The sequence below is a fragment of the Saccopteryx bilineata genome, chromosome X (assembly GCF_036850765.1).
Source record: "Saccopteryx bilineata isolate mSacBil1 chromosome X, mSacBil1_pri_phased_curated, whole genome shotgun sequence".
NCBI lineage: Eukaryota > Metazoa > Chordata > Mammalia > Chiroptera > Emballonuridae > Saccopteryx > Saccopteryx bilineata.
In genome coordinates this window covers 79,619,779-79,628,276 of record NC_089502.1, presented here as the reverse complement: position 1 = coordinate 79,628,276, position 8,498 = coordinate 79,619,779, and the positions used below count along the sequence as shown (strand labels likewise).

Below are 8,498 nucleotides of genomic sequence, written 5' to 3'. Positions count from 1 at the left end.
TGTTATACCAAAGTTCCCAAACAGGTTGCACATCCAATTATTTGGGGAGATTTGTTTGTTTGTTTATAAATACAGATATTTGAACCATACCTCAGTCCTAGTGAATCAGACTTGCCAGGGTAGGCTCTGGAATTAATGACTTGGAGATTTGGAGATCACTGGTTTCAAGAAAAAAGGCAGCAATTTCAAGAAGATAAGAGTTAAAACTTGTATGTATTACCTGGAGAGAATTTCTTCCAATACCTTCTCCTAAACTGGAGGTTTATTCAATTTAAACTAATTATCATTTTGGAATAGGCCACCAAGGAGGCTTGAGCCCTAAGATGAAAAACTACAGAACTGGTTTACTTTGGAAGGGAACTAACATAATGCTGCAATCTCTGGACAGCACTGGTTTCCATGCCAGGCAAACCATTCAGCATGTTAAGTATAGTTAGCATGATCTTAGGTGATATTCAGATATGCATTATGTATTTTACTAATTATGTATAGATTTTTCTCATTATCCTCCATTTATTGCATTTTCCATTCATAATAATGATGCAAAATATTCTTTTTAAAAATATATTTACTTTTTATAAGGGGAGTCAGTTTAAAGGGGAACATCACTGACTGACAGTAAGGGGATATAACAAAACTTTTGAATATGGTTAGGTGACCATGAGGTTCCTGAGGTTGATGCTTGGAATTTTAGTTGGGGGAGAAATTCTGAAGGGACAACCAAAATAAACTTTGTCTATTTGGCAACTTTGTTCAGAGTAAGAATTAAGACCCTGGCCAGTTGGCTCAGTGGTAGAGCATCGGCCTGCCGTGCAGGAGTCCCGGGTTCGATTCCCGGCCAGGGCACACAGGAGAAGTGCCCATCTGCTTCTCCACCCCTCCCCCTCTTCTTCCTCTCTGTCTCTCTCTTCCCCTCCCACAGCCAAGGCTCCATTGGAGCAAAGTTGGCCTGGGCACTGAGGATGGCTCTGTGGCCTCTGCCTCAGGCACTAGAATGGCTCTGGTTGCAACAGAGCAACGCCCTGGATGGGCAGAGCATCACCCCCCGGTGGGCATGCCGGGTGGATCCCAGTTGGGTGCATGTAGGAGTCTGTCTTACTGCCGCCCCATTTCCAACTTCAGAAAAATACAAAAAAAAAATTAATACTAACTACATTTGTGTCACTTAGGTTTTTCACATTAGTTTGTATCAGCTTTTACTTCACTTATTCAACAAACTATACAATTTCTTTTTTTAAGATTTTATTTGTTGATTTTACAGAGAAAGAGGAGAGAGAAAGGTGGGAGGAGCGAGAAGTATCAACTTACAGTTGCTTCACTTCAGTTGTTCATTGATTGCTTGTTGTATGTGCCTTGACCAGGCAAGCCCAGGGTTTCAAACCAGCAGCCTCAGCATTCCAGGTTGATGGTTCTATCCACTGAGTCACAACAGGCCAGGCCAACTATACAATTTCAACTAATGGGAATTGACTGGTCCAGCTACGGTGCTGCCTGTCAGATATGGTATTTATGACTTTATGCTTCTTGCTGAGTCAAGATTTGGGTCAATCTCGTCATGTCTTAGTATAATATTTGTGTTACTGTGTATCTTTTTTGTAGAAGACTTACTTCAAAACTGGAAAAGTAACCCAAGACTCTGGCACTCAGAATCAGAGAAATAAAGATTCCTTACTTTTTGCTCTTCAAGAAATAGGATCAGCCCTGGCCGGTTGGCTCAGTGGTAGAGCGTCCTCCTGGCGTGCAGAAGTCCCGGGTTTGATTCCCGGCCAGGGCACACAGGAGAAGCGCCCATCTGCTTCTCCACCTCTCCCCCTCTCCTTCCTCTGTCTCTCTCTTCCCCTCCCGCAGCTGAGGCTCCATTGGAGCAAAGATGGCCCGGGCGCTGGGGATGGCTCCTTGGCCTCTGCCCCAGGCGCTAGAGTGGCTCTGGTCGCAACAGAGCGGCGCCCCGGAGGGGCAGAGCATCTCTCCCTGGTGGGCAGAGCGTCGCCCCCTGGTGGGCGTGCCGGGTGGATCCCGGTCGGGGGCATGCGGGAGTCTGTCTGACTGTCTCTCCCCGTTTCCAGCTTCAGAAAAATACAAAAAACAAAACAGAACAAACAAACAAACAAAAAAAAAGAAATAGGATCACCTCTTAGGTTTGTAGACAGATTCAAGCGTTAAGTGTTCCTTCGAAAGTGCAAGTGAAGGCTTTAGTCACACAGACTCAGTTTGTATTCCTGGCTCCCTTACTTATGAGCTGTACTGCTTGTTAAAGTTACTTTAATGTTTAATTTTCCCAGCTTTAATGTGGCTATAACAATACCTACATCACAGGTGTATTGTGAGCCTTAAATAAGAGGACTACTTAGTGTTAGTACAGAGCCTGGCACATTTTAGTAATGTATTGCCAAAGTCAGCGCAACATTTTAAGTCCACAATAAATATTACTTTTTTATTATCTACACTTATATGTAAAGAGTAAAGTGTATTTTAAAACAGCATTCTGTTTCTCCTCAAAATATACAGTTATGGAAGATCCCTAGCCATTTTTACACAGCTGTATTATCTTGAGTGTTTAGAAGCAGATGAGCACTGCCCAAGCTTTGCCATAGACAGAGACTGCATCTTTTTTCCTAGGTAGTTCCAAGTGCTTTTGTCCTGCCAAAAAGGAGCAAAAAAGGAATTAATAAGCGACTTTAACAGAATTCAGCAATAAAGTGGGGGAGTGCAAAAGAAGGAGGATAGAAAAGGAGAGAGACAGAATTTATATTTGAAAAGACAATGTCCATTCAAGACCTATGTGTGAAATCATATATACTGCTCACAAAAATTAGGGGATATTTCAAAATGAATATGAAGCAATAAAAAAAGAAGCATTTTATTAAACAAGAACATCAGAAAAGAAAACAAGTCAAAGAAAGTTGTTTGATTATGCAAATGAGATGCAAAACCAGCTTATATGTCATTGGTGAAAATGCACTATAGGAAAGGCTGAAAGTACTGTAACTGGAGTATCTGCACATCTCCTGATCCCCTAATTTTTGTGAGCAGTATATTATCAAATATTTAATCTTTGATATTCTGAAGGGCAAGAAAGAAATCTTGTTTTACTGTTTATTTCTGATTACTAGTGAGGTTGAACATTTGAATTGATTATCCATGTCCTTCATACATTTTTAAATTGTGGTATAGTATTTATTTTGTTAATCACTTTATATAGCTCTTTATGAACCACTGATATTAGCCAGACATGTTTATCATATCTGTAGCATTTTTGCCAATTTGTTATTTGTCTTTATTTTATTGTATTGCTTGGCTGATTTTCAAGAGAGAGAAAGGGAGAGAGAGAGAGAGACAGAGAGACAGAGAGAGACAGAGATATTCATTTGTTGCAGCACTTAGCTGTGCATTCTTTGGTCTCTTATTGATGACTTCCTGTATATGCCTGGACCAGAGATTGAACTTGCAACCTTGGTGTTTCTGGATGATGCTCTAACCGACTGAGTTAACCAGTCAGGGCCTTTGTTATTTGTCTTTTAATTTTGCCATAAACTACTATTACCCTTAGCTATCATATGTCATGCTGAAATTATTTTTTTCAGTTTGTCATTTGTCTTTTGACTTTACTAACCTTGTGTTTTGACATTCAGTAGCTTTACTTTTATTTTTGAAGTCGTATTTAACAGTATTTTTATTTATGGATTTTTATCATATTTAGAACGTCCTTCTACATCCTCAAGGCTATAGACATGTTCACTACATTTTCTTCTACTTCTTTTATGATTTTTTTTCCTGAAGTTGGAAATGGGGAGGCAGTCAGACAGACTCCCGCATGTGCCCCACCGGGATCCACCCAGCACGCCCACCAGGGGGCGATGCTCTGCCCATCCGGGGTGTCGCTCTGTTGCAACCAGAGCCATTCTAGCGCCTGAGGCAGAGGCCACAGAGTCATCCTCAGCGCCCAGGCCAACTTTGCTCCAATAAAGCCTTGGCTGCGGGAAGGGAAGAGAGAGACAGAGAGGAAGGAGAGGGGGAGGGGTGGAGAAGCGATGGGCGCTTCTCCTGTGTGCCCTGACCGGGAATCGAACCCAGGACTCCTGCACGCCAGGCCGACGCTCCACCACTGAGCCAAACGGCCAGGGCCTCTTTTATGATTTTATATGTTATGTTAAGCCATGTTTGCCATAAGAATATGCTAAGGAGTGGATAATATTATTAGCATAAGCTCAATATCAGGCTTAATAGCATTGCATGTCACTGAAGAATTCCTTTTACACATTCTAGGTAAAAGTTGTAGTATATGATTATGTAATATAAGACAAAAACTGAGTAGAGACACAGCACCTAAATCATATACACATACTGTGAAAAGGTGACAAGATGAAGCCTGCTGGGAAGTTGAGCAAGGAAGAGCATATGAGGGATATTAGGGTAACTGCTTGGAGTGAAATACTTATGTTCCAGGCTCATGAAATGGCCATTGAGCTGAGGGGAGAGCTCTCTCAAAAAATATTGAGTGTTTACAATTAGCTGGCTGGAGTATAACAGAGAATAAAACAAAGAGGTTTTTTGGTCTTAAGGGTAGGCATAAACAAATAATATATTTTAAGATTAAGTGCTTTAAAGAAAAGGGGCAAAAAAGGAAATAGTAAGCAGGTAAGGATATGGGGAAATTTTTATTTTTTAGAGTTCTTTTCATGTTTATTGTATTGATTTTAGAGAGAGAGAGGAAGGGAGAGAGGGAAAGAGAGACAGAAAGGAACATCTATCCACGCCTGTATGTGCCCTGACAGGGGATCAAACCAGCAACCTCTGTACTTCAGGACAATGTCCAACCAACTGAGCTCTCTGGCCAGGGCATGAAATTGTTATTTTAATTTGGGTAGTTAAGGAAGTCTTCTCTGGGGAAACGTTAATTGAGGAGAGGTTTATATGATGAGAGGAAAGATACCAAGGAAAATGTTTCAGCTAACGTAAAGTGATATAGGTGGAAACAACTTTGGTTTGTGGAAAAATCATAAAAAAGCCAGTATAGCTGAAGTATTACTTGAAACAGGGAAAACAGAGAAATGGAAAAAGAAACATGGAAACACCCAGAAAACTTAGGTAAGGCTGCCTTTCTTTAAAAGCAGCATTTTTAAAATGATTTTTTTAGATTTTTATTTATTGATTTTTGGAAGAGGAGAGAGCAAGAGCGAGGTGGGGAGAGAAACGGGAAACATCTATTGGTAGTAGTTGCTTCTTGTATGTGCCTTGACCCAGCAAGCCCAGGGATTCCAACTCGCCAAGCTTTATCTACTGCATCACTATAGGCCAGGCAGGTTGCTTTTCTTTAACTATAGTATGAATGGGAATTAGATTTTTGTATGTTATTCCTGAGTTTTCTACAGGCATTACTTTGTAAAGAAGGCCTTCTTGAACTTCCTTTCAGAAATTCCAGTTATCAGAGTTTCCCACCCTTTTACAATCACCGCCCCTTTTCAAGTATCTGAGAGCCCATCTCTGACCACTGTTTTTGATATTGTAATTCATGGCAGTTTCTCACCCCCTTCCCCTGCTTCTCTATCTATCTAATCTATCTATCATCTATCTATCTACCTATCTATCCACATAACATATTTATGTAGATATTAAGGTCACCAACTTTTCCACAATGAAAAGGACAAAAATAAATTGAAGAGAACAATATCGTAAATAAAAGAAACATTTTATTCATTGCAACAATAATACACTATATGATACATGCATAATAAAACATTTCTAATACTTTATATTATAATTATGTTTACATGCCTATTAATTTTTAATAATGGTAAGAAAAAAGTACTTATTTAGATACAAATATGTCATATCACACGCAATGGATCGTCTCTGCATCGATCGAATACGGATATTTACAGATTAATTTTCCAATATCAAAAAGGAGGACATGTAGGAGTACACTTTTCCAAGGATGGCAGAACTCACAAAAGGACTATCCTCCCTAAAGGAGGACGATTGGTCACCTTATAGATATACACGTATGTGAATATATCATTGTCCTCGAGGAGAGGTATTTGGTCCATTTTAATTTCCAGAGTATTTCCAACATGTACAATAGTGCTTGATATACTGTTTTTGCCGTCTCTCCTCTCTCATATATACATATATGTAACGAATAAATGTAGGACGGTTTATGAATTAGTCTGGACTAGTCGTGTGAAGCGACCTCAAATTAAACTAAAATTGCATTTCTTGCCGTGTAGAAAAGGTTTCAAGCAGTCAGAAAGAGACGTGCTTGTTCTCAAAATGGGAAAGCAAAGGTTCCCACAAGTCTGAGAACGTGAATTTCTTGCTACAATTCAAAATGGCGGCGGAAGGTGGGGCCTGTCACACGGTGGGCGTCACAGCAGCTTCCCTGTTTCAGACTGCTGCCCGCCTTGCTGCGTCGTCCGCTGTCCTCGTCCTCCTCCCGCCAAGCCTTTTCGAGGAATTGCCTGGGATTGGCTAATAGGCTGGAGGGGGAGAAGTGAGGCCCGGACTGGGCATCATCACTTCCTGTTGTGGGTAGTCGTTTCCTGTTGCTGCTTGGTAACAATGGGGGAGATAATGGCTGCCTGAGCAACGTTTCCCAAGCAGGCGCTGGGCTAGAGGCGGGTCTCAAGCAGCGACTCATCGGAGGCGGGCTTGAGAGAGGCGACAAGGGAGGCGCGCAGGGGCTTCGGCGGTGGCGGCCTTACTGACCGATTCGGATACCGACAAGTAAAACCGAGTAAGTGAAGCCTTGAGGATCCTCTGAGAAATGGATGGAGAGCTAGGGGGGGACAGCGGAGTCGCGGCACCCGCTTTTTCTCTAAAAGGTCGGAATGGCGTGTCGTGGCGGAGGCTCAGCCCTGCTTCCGGACCGCACGCGCTGGTTGCTGCGGGGGGCTCCGTGGCGTAGTCGCCGCTGCCATTTTAGTTGGGTGTACAGTCACCAGGCTTTTTGAAGGCAATGGTGCTGGGTAAGTACTTCCTCTCGGTGGAAGTGCTAGCCGCAGCCGGGGCCCTCCATAGACTTGATAATTTAGCGGAGGCGATTTTCGAGCGTTGGCCTCGGATGTGAGAATCTTTAATCGCTCCAGGATTTTCTCTCGCGTTCTTTGGAGGCTTATCTCGCCTCTCCCCGCCCCTTTTCCACGGTGGGTTTGGGAATGGGGGGGGGGGGATTAGGCTGCTGTAAGTCGGATGCTGGGAACTGTTGGGCCTTCAGATTTCCAAGGATTTGTAAAACCCCATTTTGAGCACTTCTGCAGGGCACTATCAATTAGGCGCTCCCTGGGGCCATGATGACATCTTCTCTGAGGATCTGAGGCAAATGTGATTTACTCCTTCACTCGAATAACCCTGGACTATCCTTTGCCGAATATTATTGCTACGACCCCCCCCACCCCCAAAAGGAGGGAAAAGCCATTGCGTGCTTGTTGTTTTTCTCTTGGAAGAGTAGGAATTGCACCAAATGATTTTCAAGTTAATTTCGGTTCAGTCAGCCAACCCCTCCCCTCTCAAAAAAAAAAAAAAAAAAGCCTAAGGGTCTCGGCTTCTGCGGGCGGTACCTGCCACGTAGGCCATAGCTTTAGTAACTAGTATTAACCGGTTGGGCTTCTGCTTCCTGAACACTCAGTCCCTTTTCCCTTATGCTGATTAATTTCAAGATGGAGGAGACAGCCACGTTCCTTCCCTAGACAGTTTCACCATACTTATTCCACAGGTTAGTCCTGGAATCTGAGGCCTAGCAGGCTGTTATTTAGGTCATTGTTTCGTTTGGGGGTAAGTGGAAGCGTTTATATCAGGTTGTCATCCACCATTTGCAAAGCTCCACAATAATTTTTTTGCTGGAAATAAGGAGTCTGCATTTCCTGAATGGGAATTAACCACAATATCTTTGGGTGACTGAAGAGACGAAGAAATAAACGTGCTACTACTAATCATTTCTTTAATTCTAAATGATTAAAGGCAAAGTAACTATTTTTAACATCCCATCAGGTACATTATGTGCATCCATGATTACTGGAGAACAGGCAGGCACAGTTATAGCCCCTCCCCAATAGGTTTCCTAAATTGTAAAAATAAAGTACTCAGAAAAACCATTCCAAACACTTTTTAAAATATGATTTTAGGACTCCTCTTACAGAAAAGTATTTCGTCCTGATGATCTTTTCATACACGTTACTTTCTGCCTTAGGACTAGGCCACTGCTACAACTACATTACAGAGGTAACTGTAATGTGCCAAATCAGTCCTTGAAAGTAACTACCAGAATCTGAAAATAATTACTGATCTGATAAAATAAGACCTATTTTAAGCAACCTTATATTAAAAGGTGTATTGTAAATTTTATATCTAACATATAAGATTTCTGGTTCCTTCTGACTTCAGTATTTACTAATATTGAATTGGTTTGGGTACTGTGTGTGTGTGTAAAATATATAGGACGTGTATTTTTTAAGATGTATATTTCAAAGAAAATATCTTTTAAAAGAGGAAGAATAATGGAT

General features: G+C 41.8%; 1 protein-coding gene and 1 non-coding gene across 4 annotated transcripts in view; both read left to right on the top strand.

The window, feature by feature from the left end:
• Positions 1–770: 770 nt before the first annotated feature.
• TRNAG-GCC (transfer RNA glycine (anticodon GCC)) lies at positions 771–846 on the top strand. Its single transcript has one exon. It is a non-coding gene; the product is annotated as a tRNA-Gly (tRNA).
• A 5,694-nt stretch (positions 847–6,540) lies between these two features.
• RLIM (ring finger protein, LIM domain interacting) overlaps positions 6,541–8,498 on the top strand; it is a 28,221-nt gene continuing 26,263 nt past the window's right edge. For 2 of the 3 annotated variants that reach the window (XM_066250372.1, XM_066250373.1), the window contains exon 1: positions 6,541–6,733. The gene's annotated coding sequence lies outside the window, so the exon portion shown is untranslated. Of the gene's footprint in view, positions 6,734–6,949; positions 6,966–8,498 lie in introns of those variants that run through there. The other variant, XM_066250374.1, reaches the window with a different exon arrangement.